Source organism: Stegodyphus dumicola, chromosome 3 (assembly GCF_044657685.1).
Source record: "Stegodyphus dumicola isolate Sdum_Otavi_A_Nest chromosome 3, ASM4465768v1".
NCBI classification, from domain to species: Eukaryota; Metazoa; Arthropoda; class Arachnida; order Araneae; family Eresidae; genus Stegodyphus; species Stegodyphus dumicola.
In genome coordinates, this window is record NC_140770.1 from 214,975,603 (window position 1) to 214,990,004 (window position 14,402).

The window sequence follows — 14,402 nt, forward strand, 5'->3', positions numbered from 1 at the left end:
ATTATTTCCACGTATGAAAGTAAGATCGATATATGCTCTATCGATGAAGGTAAGTAAATATGAAATCGATAAATGTAAGTGAACGGAAAGTTAGTTTACTACATCAAAGATGCTGCTTTAATTGTTTGAAAAAAATTCTCATGTTTCTATATTTTACCGCGATCGCATACGGTGTACAACTTTAGATGAAAACACAGCCATTATACTTGTGAATAATGACAAAAAGCTTTTTGGGAATGAAATAAATAAAATAATGACAAAAGGCATCAGCAATGTAAATCATACATCAAAACTACTCCGTTACTAGTGGAGAGGGCTGCAATATAATATTTGCTGACAGCTATTACTTTGCTGTCTCAGAACAGGAAATAAAGATTAAATTCTTATCAGAACTTTTATTGATAAACATGGGTGTACTCCAACTGCGCTAATGAAAATCCCCCCCCCTCGGGTCGAGCTATAGTCCAACTGCGCCAATCAAAATTTCTTCCCCCTGCTGCCTACAGGGTTACAATTTAACTTTTCGAAGCCAATTGTAGCCAAGAGGAAAACAAAATAAAGGAATAGAATGACATATCACAAGAACAAGTAATAAATATTTAACAAGCAGGCTAATTACTTGAATAACAGTAATAAATACGAGAGCTAACAAATAAAATAAAAGGTATTGGTAAACATACATATTAACATTACGATCATCTTTCACTTATTATTATAATATCATAGATTAAATAATTATAAATCATACAAATTATATTTTTAATAAATTACATTAATAATAGTCAAGATGTCTGAACTAGACTGGAAAATTTAATAGAGTTCACTAGCTTGCAAAAAATTATTCCATATCAAAGTCTGTTAAAATGTACTAAAAATATTTTTTGTTAATTAAAGTAATCATGTAAATGTTTGTAGAAATTAAATTTAGTTAAATTAAAAAAAGGCTTAGCATGAAATATATTATAACAACATTACTATGCATTTGAAACACTGACGTATAAATTGTAAATAAATTAAAATTATTATGCTAAGAAGATTTTTCTAAAATTTAGCTAGAAGAAAGGAATTAGATAAACAATACTGAAAATTAATATAATCAATCAGGCCTCTCAATAAATAAAAGTTTATTTTTTAACCAAAAATTAAAAATTGGGATGCAAAAGTTTCAGTAATATACTTGGAAATATCTGAACATATAATTAATTAGAAATGTATAATTAAATTACTAACAAGCTAATTAACAGTAACATTAAGCTTAATTTCATTCAATCTAAAACAAGCAATCGATCAGGACCTGAAGTTTTAATGCTATTTTACGTAGATTTGCGTATAAAATAAAAGTTGCACTTGTGAAACAAATGAATAATGTACTGATAGTCAACAGGAATTAAAATATAGTGGTTAAAATATAACTACTAGTCAGAAGGTATGCAAAGTTGTCATGGTTAGAGAAATTGAATGATTATAGAAAACTTGTAAAGTTAAGCGCTACAGTGTGAAAAGAAAATTCTTTAATAAACATGTTAAGAAAATTAGATGGAGAAATAATTATTGATATCCACATAAACTCTATGCTTTTGGAAAAATGTTACATATAATTTGCAGCGAGGTATCAATCACCGAAACCGAGTTAATTTCTTTCCTTATTAGAGGGATTTGCAAAAAGGTACGCTAAGGTGAAAATTTTTGCAATATTTTTAAAGAATAAATTAAAAAAGTAATGAATGAGTTAAACTTATATGTATGCCACTATGAAATATTAGGAATGTAGCATAAAAGCATGATTGAAGAAGCCTATGGCAATCTAAATCATTGTAATCTAAATGTATAACATTATCAGTATCTGCTATTAATTTCAATACTGATGAAAAATTATAAATAAATTATATTATAAATCACATGAACTCGTTGCATTATAAATTACAACAGTTAGAAATATTATTAGCGTGATTTAGCGACCATCTTTGTTAACAAATAATTTCAAGTAATTAATTTTACAAATAATTCAGCCTGAAACTGGGTTAGAAAATAAGCTACATGCTGAAGATTAAGTAAGCTTTGCCAAGGGGTTAGAAACATCTTCTGTTAACTAGAGTTGTGATGCAAGAATTTGTAGAAATTATCATTTAAATATAAATTGGCATAAATACAATGCAAAGTATATAAATTCTACATACATGAAAACTTGAGTACAGTGCAACAATATGTGAAAAGGGAACTGAAAATCCCAGGATATGAATATAAGGGTGTTTGAATTTTTTTTTTTTTTTTTTTTTGTTAATTATGAAAATTCTGCTGACGCTCATAATTATTAATTTATTAATTAAATGTGTATTACAAATTAAATGTATGCCAAAGCACATCAGGTGGAAAACAGAATCAATATTTAAACGTTTCTAGTATTAAAATATGGAATTTATAACAAAGTTAAATAACCTTAAAATAACTTCAATGACTAAAAATGGAAAGCTTAATACGGGAATATATTGCAATAATATTAGTGTGAATTTAGAACGACTTAAGACGTCCAATTTTTAGATTTAATAAAGAGAATTTTTTTAATTAAATTAGAACTGTTTACCTAAAATGGTAAATTTGAAAGTTAAAACCATTTCGCTATCTAAGAAGATTTGTTAATATTTATCTAGACAAGAAACTTATTTAAGGTGAGCTACAAATCCGATATTTGATACGTTGATTATGTATCAGTTTTGTGTATGTCATTAATGTATCAATTTTACTATTCAAAACTACGAGTATATATATCAGCGACTAAAATCTACAACTTGGAAAGTTTTTAATTCTTACAGAGAATAAAAAAGATCTGGCTCATCATTCCTTTAAGCATCATAAAACTTTAAAATGAGTGTAAAAGAAATTTATTTTTACTTTAGCACACGCCAGACATTAAATTAATATTTGTTTTGCATGCACAATTTTTACAAATGTCCCATTAATGGCGATAAATGACTTTTTGTAGCACCCAATGTTCTTGGGAAAGAAATAGGGGACAGGAAACGTCGCGCAGTTCGTGGATTAGATAACTGGGGGACGAGGATCTTCGATCAAATTTGGCGCTGTTCGTATCCTACCGATAAACATATATCTCATAAATTAAAACTTTAGTGATAAGTAAGTTTAACACTATTTGTATGGGTTCAAGTGCACAAACACTGTAATGAGTAACAGCAGAAGAGTGAAATTGAGAAGTGTTTTATTGGTAAAGAATTCAGTAAATATTATAAACAGATGAATATGCAAATAGGTAGTGATTCAGATTCTGAAAATTTAACGAATGCCAGGAGCTTTAGTAGCAATGGATACAAAACTTAAATATGTATTCAACGCATCTGATGCCTCGATCTTATAGAGCTCTAGGTTATTGAGATTTTAAAGTAAATATCTGATTTAGAAAGCTTGGAAATCGCTGTTAATGATAACTTAGAAAATGACTGCATGTAATATTAATTTAGAACAATATTAGGTTTAGTATTAGGTATAAAAGTGGTTGATGGTAGCTATTAAGTCATTCTTCCGTGAATGAAAATGCTGAATCTTTAATCGATAATTATGGCAAAACGTAACGTAGGAGATATCCTTTTTTTTCTTAGTCAATATGAGGAAACCATTTCGAAGCATGCTGCAAAAGGAATAGCCGAAAAAATTTATTTAAATGTACATAAAAATGAAACACAAACTTATAATATGCCTAATCAAGCAGAAATTCGTGAAAATAAATTAACTACAAAAAGGAGGATTGTTTTTGATTCCTCGTCTGTTTCTTTTAGTGATTCGTCTGAATCCAGGTCACTAGATTTGTTAGCGTTACTTTTGTAATTTAGACCGAACGAGCTCATCTTGACAGCCGATACTGAAGGTGCTTTCTTGCGGACAGTATTAGCTCTGGAACCCTGTACAGTCATTAGATTAATTAGAAGCAGAAAAGATGAAAAATATGCAACCGCCTTCGCCGGGAATCAAACCACGGACCACTGGAATACGGCCCAGCTTGCTACCGTTACACCACGAAGGCACGCTAGGGAAGGGGGAGAAATACCTTATCTACTCCCCTTTTTAAAGGGCGACTAGGGTTTTAGGGGACCTAGTCGCCAAATCCTGGGTGTGGAGAATCATCGTCCACAACCCTTTTAGTTCGGGCGCCACTTGTAGAGTCATTAGGTATTTTTTGGAAGCCGGAGAAGATGAAAAATAGCAACCACCTTCGCCGGGAATCGAACCACAGAACTCTGGAATACCGGCCCAGCGTGCTACCGTTACACCACGAAAGCACGTTAGGGAAGTGGGAGAAATACCTTATAGCCCTATCAGATTTCACTAAATTAAATATAACAGGAATATGAAATCAGAAGTTATGTGAATGACGCGGGTTAGTTTTTGATTACGGTCGTGAAAAATTCCTTCTAAATGCAACGTCGAAATACTATATGATGATTACTCATCTGCACACCAAATTCTGAGCACTAAATTATATTTTGGTGATCTTATGCATAGTTTGTAAGACGAAGAATCAGCCTTTGAAGCGCATCCGCAGGTGAATTTTATTTTAGGAGAAGCAGGTTTCAACATAAGAAAGGGCGAGCAAATATGCCGCTACTTTAAGATAGGTTCCGTGAGAAAAATGGTCTGATACTTCGCCTTGTAAGATTCTTGAATATTACTGGAATTCAAAAGAAGATTGTGTAAGGATTGCCAACGAAAATTAATGAATACAAAGAATGCATATGAATTTAAATCGTCACAGAGAGGTATAATAAGAAAGAAAAAAAAAAAGATACTTCAAGACATCTGGAATAGAAGACTGAACTGGGATGGCCCCTTACTGCCAGATTCGGTCAAAAATATCACGATTGATGAGAAAACTGCATTACTTTTGCAAAATTTCATTACTGCGGCATTTATTTTCATTAAAGGAAAATGACGAATTATGTACAAATTTACAAAACAATGAAGTTGCCAGTTGAAGGCTCCATTGTTTTGTAGATGCAAGTAAAAGAGTCTGCAAAACTGTGATGTATTTATGTTACAATGATTCAAGTGGAAAATCTAGTTAATTTTTTGTAGCCTCAAAAGCAAGCGCTGCGCTGATTTATGAATTTACATTGCTGACTAGAACTTTTTCAGCTGTTATAGGAGTCAAGTTATTTCAGTACATTCGAAGAAACTTTAAACTTTCAAAAACTATTGAATTTTATTTCTGGTCCAACTTCATAAGTCTTCTTCACTGGATCAAAAGCAACTCTCGAAAATTGAAAGTTTTTATAAAAAGAATGTTGAAGAAAATTGACGTGTTTTAATTTGGATTTGTAGAACCACTGCTCCAGATAAGAAAACTCCGGGATTTCCTATATAGAGAAGACTATATAGATATTTCCTATATAGAGAAGACTTGTCTATATAGGAAATCCCCGGAGTTTTATTTTCCAATTTGTCTTCTCTACTGGACAGAGACCTCTGATCGAATGGACGATCGTAGACAAGGAAAGATGCAGACCATCGGCCGCAGTGGAGTTATGAAACCTCTCAATCGATTGAATATGAATCTAAAATAGAAGAATCTATTACTTTCTTCGTAAGACCTGAATTAGAAACTCTTTTTAATATGCAAAAAATCAGCAAACTTAGCAAAGAATTACTAATCACAGTTTTGATTTTGAGATTTATTTACAATATGAAGATTCTACTCTTAGGAAGAATGGCTGCCTAACTACAGAACTTCAGCCTAAATTTTATTGAATTAAAATGATGCAGACTAAGTATTTTTCTTAAGAATATTTGACTTTGACCAAAGAAAGACCATTGCCAACAAATTCTGTCATTATGACGCTTAACCTTAGATGAAAGATTCTCGATTCTAATTTTTTACCGGTGGCTGTCTTTAGTATACTAATATTTCCCACCGAACAGAGCATTTACTTTTGTTGCCAAGTTCTCGTCACTTATTTGATCTTATCTTTAAGAACTGCCATGAAAGCGTAAAGCATGATGTACAGAAATACAGTGATGTACAGAAATACAGTAAAGCAGAAATACTCACCCATCTTAGAAAGAAGATATGGATTTTAAGATCGAGGCAAAGAATTAAAAGCGTTATATATAAATTCATTTTTTTTGCCAGGAACGTCGTGCGAGCCATTGACTTATATCCCTGCTCCACTTCCAGCTGACAGAATATAAGATAAATATTCCTTCAAAACGACTGGACTGGATTATTTCAGTCTACTGTGATAATCCAAAGACATACAAGGCAAATAGAGAGCTGATTCTGCTATGGAAAACATAAAACTTGAAATGCAAAATTTGTTTCGGAAGTTATCTAGCAAATGTAAATTTATCCTAAAAAGGGCTTCTTGGTAAGAGGGGCGGCTTTTTGAAAGCGCTAATGAAGTCAATTAAGATTATCTGAGAATTCTAGGAAGAATATCAGTTTTATTTTAAGAACTTTTATTTTAAGGTAATTATATTGATCGAAATAGCAATTATCAATTCCGGGTTTCATGCTTACGTTTTCAGTGATTCAAACTAACTCGAATTGTCTTACATCTCGCCATTTTTTAATTGGACAACAATTACTGACTCTTTCTCAAGCGCATAAATTTCTCTGAATCCCAACTTCTGAAAAAGAGAAGACAAAGATTTGCCTAATCGAAAGACAGAAATTATCATGTCTCCTTGAACTAAGGTTAGCTCATCAATACACAACCAGCCAGTCGGTTCATGGAACATCGAAGGAAAAAAAACATAAGTTTGATAAACGACGGTAATGCAGCTAGACTTTTATGGTGAATGGACATTGTAACAAAACTGCATCTTGAACGTGTTGTATCCGTGCACGCACCATGAGACTCTCGAATGGCATGCTCATTAAACCTCTTTAACTGTTATCTTCTCTAGAACTCTCAATTAGCACATGTCGTTGAACTAAAAGTTCGTTTCTACTGGTGCCTGGACTGGAATGCCATATCCCAATCAAAGTGCTGTTCTCGTTTCGATTGAATAACATGAGGAAAATTCAAATGTGATATGTCCAAAGCAGGTAGGTGAGACAGATGTTGGAGAAGGATTGCAGAGACATAGATCATAAGATAGCAGTTCTAGAGCATTGCAGTCGGTAGTGGCAACATCAGCGAAAGTCCAAGGAGAAGCCGCAAAAAGAAGTGAAACGTCATGCTTCATTAACGGTATGAGTCGCTGATCTGAAGAGAAGCGGCCAGGGAATCACGGTCAGGAGGCAGGATGAATTCTCACTCGTTGATAGAAGACACTAAATTCAAAATGAAATCTGGTTGATTAAGAGGAGTGGGTGAAGCGCAGGTAAGGGGGGGAGCCTCTTCTCATGCCATGCAATTTTGAAGGAAAGATTCATAAATTTAGGAAAAGGGTGTATGGGGATGAAAAATGAAGTTAGGACCAAAGTTAGAATTGAACGTAATTAGGAGATCATAGATAGGGGTAATAAAGTAGGGAAATTAAATTGAAAGTAAAATTATGATGTTATACATCTAAAAAATTAGTTATTAACATTACTATTGTAAGAGCTATTTATCTTCTCAAAGATAAGAAATTAAGCCGAGATAAGGAAACAAGAAGATACGAAAATAACAAATCTAAGAAATCAAGATGTAAATTCTGTCCATGGAAGCCTGTGCTTCACGTAGCTTTCGGTAGTTATTAATCAGTAGGTTAATCTGGATAATTGTCTGCTGCCAAAGATATTTTCTAATTCTTCCGTGGCTGGGAAAAAGCTCATGAAACCTTGAGTTTTATTGCCTCCAAGGCCTTCAGACTATGATTTGCGATTTGAATTAACTTAGAATTTTCATTATTTGCATGAGTATTAGATACATTTGCGAAATTCTGTTCACGTCAGTCTCAAGATTGAGTACTGGGACAATTGTTGAATTTGGTCTGTTTGAGGCTGATTTGATTTCAAATTTGTTATTCTGAGTAAGTTTTTTTTTTTTTTTTTGAAATTTTAAATAATTTCTATACCATGCAGCATGTTTATCATGACAGTTGGCACAGACAGGATTATAAATCCTGCCTTTTTTGGGGAGGCAAAGTGTCATTTTGTGGTTACCAGCGCACTTGCAGCAACGGGGCGTAAAAAACAATTATCCAGATGATTAATGCCACCGTTGGCAATTGTGGCACCTAAGGTATCAAATTTATTTTAATATGTTTCTCATCTTTAATAATAAAAGGAGATAAGCTTGTTAATTTATAGATTTCCTCAATGTCTTCTAAAGGAAGTAGCGGTACTTTGCACAGAGGCAGAGGTTTTTTTTGGTTCGATTTTTGATTAATTGCACCACTTTGTACACCCTATATCCTTTCGCAGACCTCGTTTCAATAATTTATTCCTTTTCAGTTTTAATTGATAGACCTCTTATTTCTATTTTTATTGGTAGTTTGTGTTTCGCTTTATTTATGTAATGCTCAGTTTTGTTATCGAGGAAGAGTTTTGTGACAACACGATGGTCATTAGGCGATTCTGGGATAAGTTTTAGAATCTCTGGCGGTTACTCGACCTAAAAACTTTGGCAATGGTTTAAACACATATTATAAGTAAATATTAAATGTGGTCGTTTTTGAGACTCGCAACATTATAGGTAGGATTGCAATTTGTGGGTGGGTCTGCGGTTGATGTTGCATAGAAATAGCATCATTATAATTTACACTAGATATTGGCTGGGATATTGAAGTATCTTCAGAATCTAATTTACTGAATTTATTGATAACTCAAAACATAATTTAAGGCATATTTCGCAGCAGAATCTTTTTATTGGTTTTATTGGTTTCGGCCATTCAGTTGGTTGTTATGAACCCATCATTATCCCAAGAACCATCTTTCAACTTATGGATTAGGTCCTGTTTAATTGCATCAATTTCAACTGCAATACTAAGCGGAGGGAAGTGGTTACTTGCGTAAAAGACATCATTCTCGCACTTATGTCGTAAATATTGCAGTTTTCTTATTTCATTTTCTAAAGTATAGTTGAATGAAATCATGTGTGCAAGCCGAGTCAGGTTTGTCTGCATCCAGCACGAGCTTTTCAGCTTCGCAGTCTTGATTTCATGCATACATTTTTTCCAAGTCCTTAATTTCATTCATATTTTTGATGTAATCACAGTGTGAAATAGTTTCACTTTAGATATCAGAATCCTGAGCAATATCCATATCATTGTCATCAGCTGAGTTATCAAATACTGGCACACTTCAGTTAAGTTTGACCGGAGCGTAGCTCTGTCATCTGAAATGGTAGAATCATTTGCGATACTCATATTGGAGTGGACAAAACGAGTATCCTTACTCACGAAGGCTGAAGGCTGAATCACCAAAATGATTCGGGATTTGAACTCCGGATCTCCTGATTGCCAGTCGGACGTGCTCCCAGTTGCACCACGAAGACAATGACCTCACGCTCATCTTCGAGAGTATGGATGGTATAACGTCTCATGAACTAATACTTGAGGAACGTTTTGTCTCCTGACGAACAATTCAACCCCGGCGGGATATTGCGAAATCTAAACGATGATATACTAGAACTGCTATTGCTTTTGCTTTAGTTTTTGGTGTAGCTAAGGTGTGTTGTGTATACTCAAGAGGGTGTAATTGTTCTCCATTATACTGAGGCAATAAAGAAGTAATATCTAAAGAGAAACTCACAAAGAAGAATCAGTTAAGAACTATTTATTTTATTTGAACTGCCCAGACGTTAAAGTGGTCAGTGAACTCTGGCTACCATACCGAAGGAGTCCTGGAGAACGCATGGATATAATTTCTCCGTCCCTTCATAGGAGGTAAAAGTGGCCTACCTATTACGTGCTTTCGTAATAAAGAGGCCATCGCTTCCGGTCTTAGTGGTGGCAAACGGCTACAGCCCGCAGTTGGGGGGGAGGAAAATATTTGAACTGATTTAACTGCTTGTCGATTGAACTTTTCTTTACTTACAACTCCTTTCGACAGGCCTATATATGCAAGCTGATGAGCTAAGGCAGAAAAATAGATAAATAAGGGATTATTCGAAGATAACAAAAAGGAAAGCTTAAACCCGGATTTCAAATCAGACATAATTTTATGTTTGTCAAGATAAAATTGTCTCAATTGTCCCTACGGAGCGGAAGAAATAATTTTTAATTTTTTTAATTAACTTTTCTGCCAGCGTTACAATAAAGAAATATTCCGCTGTAATTTTTTTTTTTTTTTTTTTTTTTTTTTTTTTTTTTTTTAAATTTTAAAATAAGGTTGTTGCATGGAGAAATACAAAATACACAATTTGATGTTTATTTAACTCGATTTATAAATATTGATTATCATCATTACCATTATTATTCACATATATATAAAACACTAGCCGACGTAGCGATGAATTATTTCATTAAATCTGTAGAATGGGAACTGTGCAAGCTTAATTTGTATAATAAACTATTTAAAAAATTTGGGTGCGAAGAGAAATTCAGAAATATTGTTACGGATTTGGTATTTAAATATCTAATGTTAGTTCAATTGTAAATTAAATGGTTTTATTTCCCGCGCAGTTCAGCGCGTGACGAATATTAAAAGAAAGCTAAGCCGGAAAATAGAAAATACAAGAGCGCGTGCATATAACATTTAATAAATATCTCTTTTTGATTTCGAGAAAGTTCTCGTGCTCGATTTAAAAATCTTATAAAAAGGAGGAAAACCTCTCAATTCAGTTAGTCAGTTGATTTTAGTTAGCTTGTTGTTGTTTTAAGAGTTTGTTTAGAAAACTGCCCTTGTTGACTGTAGCGAATTCGCGGATTAGCTTTCTTTTAGCTGTTTTGAATTAACTTTTGTTGAACTTTTGAGTAGTTGAAAGATAACTACTGTGAGATATTGTAATACTGAAAGAATATTAGTAGAGGAAATGAGAGTTCTGAGCCAGGGATCTTAGGGATCTGGAGTTGAGGGAGCTCCCGAGAAGGAATGCTCAGCCGTGGGAGGGAGGCTTATCTGAAAATGGGGACAGGGAGCCTTATTAGGAGGTGGATGGGAGTAGAGTAGTTGCTACGTCACAGAAAAAAGCCATGTGCTGAGGTTTTATTAATTTGGTGATTTAGGCATTGAGTAGTTATATGATAATGTGTACTTATTTATATTGAATTCATGAAAACATATATCAAATAGGTGTTTTAAGTGACTGATACAGTTCATTTCCTTAAACAAATATAAAATGAAATGTTTCCTTAACAGTTTTTGAAAAATAATTATGTTCTTACTTTTATTTAACCAAAGGTTGAATGTCTATAATACTGCTCCATGTAATGGGTTTCATACAGACATTCTAAACCAAATCATAAGTTTATTAAAATACAAATCATATTGAGTACTATGTTTTAATTTGGTGATTTAGACATATCCATGTGATCACTTAGTTATTTATATTGAGTTCTTAAAAACGTATATGAAGTAGGTGTTTTATTTTTGTTAAACAGATATATAATAAAATGTTTCCTTCACAGTCTTTGGAAAATAATTATTTTCTTACTTACATTTACCAAAGGTTGAATGTCTAAAATAATATCAGGTATAAAATAAAGATGACATGAAATGATTATAAAAGGACACTGAAGATGAACTATATACAAATAATAAAACATTATCAAATTTGATCTATACCATAGTGACCATATGCTAGACTACTCATTCCGTCATTTAATAAAAATCGTTTATCATCTAATGGGGATAAACTCACTTTTCGCAATAAAATCGTGCTAAGATGATGCTTACGACTTTCAATTTTGATCATATTGTGCCTATGCAATTTTTTTTTTTGGAAAAAAGGAGCTCGGAATCTGGAGTTGAGGGAGCTTCTCGGGAGCTCCCTCAACTCCAGATCCCTAAGATCCCTGGCTCAGAACTCTCATTTTCCTCTACTAATATCTGTGGGAATTTAAGCATTTTTATTGTGATAATAATAAAATTTTGTCCATTTTTCACCGGACTTGTGCATTCAATTCAAACGAACCCGTACGCACGCAACAATTTTTGGTGTCAGAAGTGGGGTTTGAATGCCAATAACAAGAGCGATGGAAGAACAATTGAGGCAGCTCATCAGTGCTTTTGCTACGTTCCAAGAAAAGATGGAAGCTAGCCAAGCATCCTTTAAAGAAGAGATTAAATCGGGACAGGAAGCCGTTAAAGAGAAAATGGCTGCTGGTCAAAAATCCTTTAAGGAAGGGATGAAATCCCTTAAAGACGAGATGAAAGCAGGTCAGGGCGAAATGAAAAGATAAATTACCTGCGTAATAGTAAACAAATTCGAGGCTATAGAAGGAAGAATAGACTCGGTCGAAAGTAAGGTTGGAAAAATTGAAGAAAGAGTTTCTTCTGTCAAAGACCAAGTACAAGCGAGAATTTCTGCTGTGGAGGAACGAAATGAAGGAAAAATGTGTGCCGTTCAACACCAAATTGAACAACAAATTGAAGACAGGGTTTCTGCAGTTGCCAAAGAAGTGGATACTTTAAGGAAATTCGTAGCGACAGCAGGGAGCAATTCGGATGGTTTTAAATGTTTACCCATGCCTGCTCGTCCCTTACCGAAGCTATCCACTTATGATGGGAAGACCTCCTGGCAAGACCCAATTTTCTATAGTTGCGGATGCGAATGGATGGGATTCCCAAGCTAAGGCCTGTCATCTCGCCGATTCTCTGAGAGCAGACGCTTCCTGAAAATCAAAGGCTAGATTTCGAAGCTCTCTCCGGCGCTTTGGAGCTGCGTTTCGGCGAGAAATGTTTGAAAGACTACAGTAGGCTTCAATTAAAATCCCGCCAACAGAAGCCCACGGAAACACTCCAGGAACTTCCCACAGATGTTGAAAGGCTATTCCATCTTTTTGATACATTCTACTAAATTTATATTAGGATATAATCAATATTTCTTTAGTAAATATATATATGTGTGTGTGTGTGTGTAAGATATAACAAAATATGATAGCTGTTTCAAAAAAATAATTGGCGACCTCAAAATTAACATTCAAAATTTGGTGATCTGCTCCTAAATTCATCTCTTCTCACAGGTTCCAGATTTTTCTATCTTATGTAACATTTTAATGCAGATGCCTCTTGTCCAATCAAATTAATTGTTAACCAAAACTCTGAAGTGAAACTTTCACACTCCCAACCTTCTTCCTCTGAAGGTACTATAACTCTTCCCCTTTTGGCATAAGCTCTCCTGCCGGCAAAACGTTTTTTATATATGATGTTGCCACTTGCTTGCTTAAAACGATGTCGTACTTCAAAATGCAACTTCTGTATTCAAATATAATTAGGAAACATCTTGTCTGAAAAAGGATGATTTGATACGAGTAAAAAAATAAAGATTGTCATTTTTCAAGATACGTTGTGCTAAATTGCGTCATCATGCTTTTCAACTCTGCCACACTACGGTCTTCTCGGTCATCTACGCAGTATCGTAAGCTGTTAAAAGTGCCAGTGTTTTCATCTACACATTTGGAATCATTACATATATATATATATATTGTCCGAAGACACTGCTGTATCTTTGTGTCCAGACGTGTAATGAAGCTGATATTCGAGATTCATATTAGAATTTTGTACTCGATTTCTAAGTACAGAAAAGTAAAAGTACAATTTCGTTTTGCATTATTTGGTATAAAAAAGGGTTGTGGATTTGATTTTGAAACAAAATTTTACTTATTTTTGAATTAAGCTTACTTTTGATTCTTAATTATTGCTAAAATGCTTTTAGTAAATCAATGTGCAGTCGTATAGTAGTTGTACAGTCTTTACCTCTTCACTTATGCACAGTTTATCACGAGCGGAAAAATTTGTGAAATTTAAAGTAATATGTGACTAGTTTTTAATTAAACTTTACTGAATTTATAATTGTTACACGAGTTTTGCTTCATATACAGCTTTCGGTATTATCCGCGGTTTCTCATAACAGAAGTAGCTCTTGGAATGTCTACCTGCAATTATGGGACACTACTTATAAGATAAATTTGAAGCATTATATGATAAGTATAGGAGCTCATTTCTTTGAAAATGTTTGACATGAGACAATTGTGCAAACAATTTCTTTAACACGTTTTGAAGAGGCAATAAATAAATAAATATTTAAAAGAAAAAAGTGCAGACGCAAACCGAATCTAAAAACGATACATTTGCATCCCTGAGGAGCAAGCAGTCGTTATCTGGAGCGTGGGTGGAAGACAAAATGAACGTTTCTCTTGGGAAAGCACTTCCGTGGTGAGAAGGCATTATTTTGTTGCAACAGACAGAAAAACTCCACTCAATTCGTGTCGACACCAAACCGCAAACGAGATGCGTCATTGTTCAAAAATGGTTATTTCGACAACAAACTGGCTTGTTTATATTCTGATCCACTGTCTGATAC

The 14,402-nt window shown here is 33.8% G+C and overlaps 1 protein-coding gene across 3 annotated transcripts in view; it reads right to left on the minus strand.

Moving 5' to 3' along the window:
• The window catches only part of LOC118195135 (uncharacterized), a 171,420-nt gene that overhangs the window by 72,390 nt on the left and 84,628 nt on the right, over nucleotides 1-14,402 (minus strand). The window lies entirely within an intron of this gene.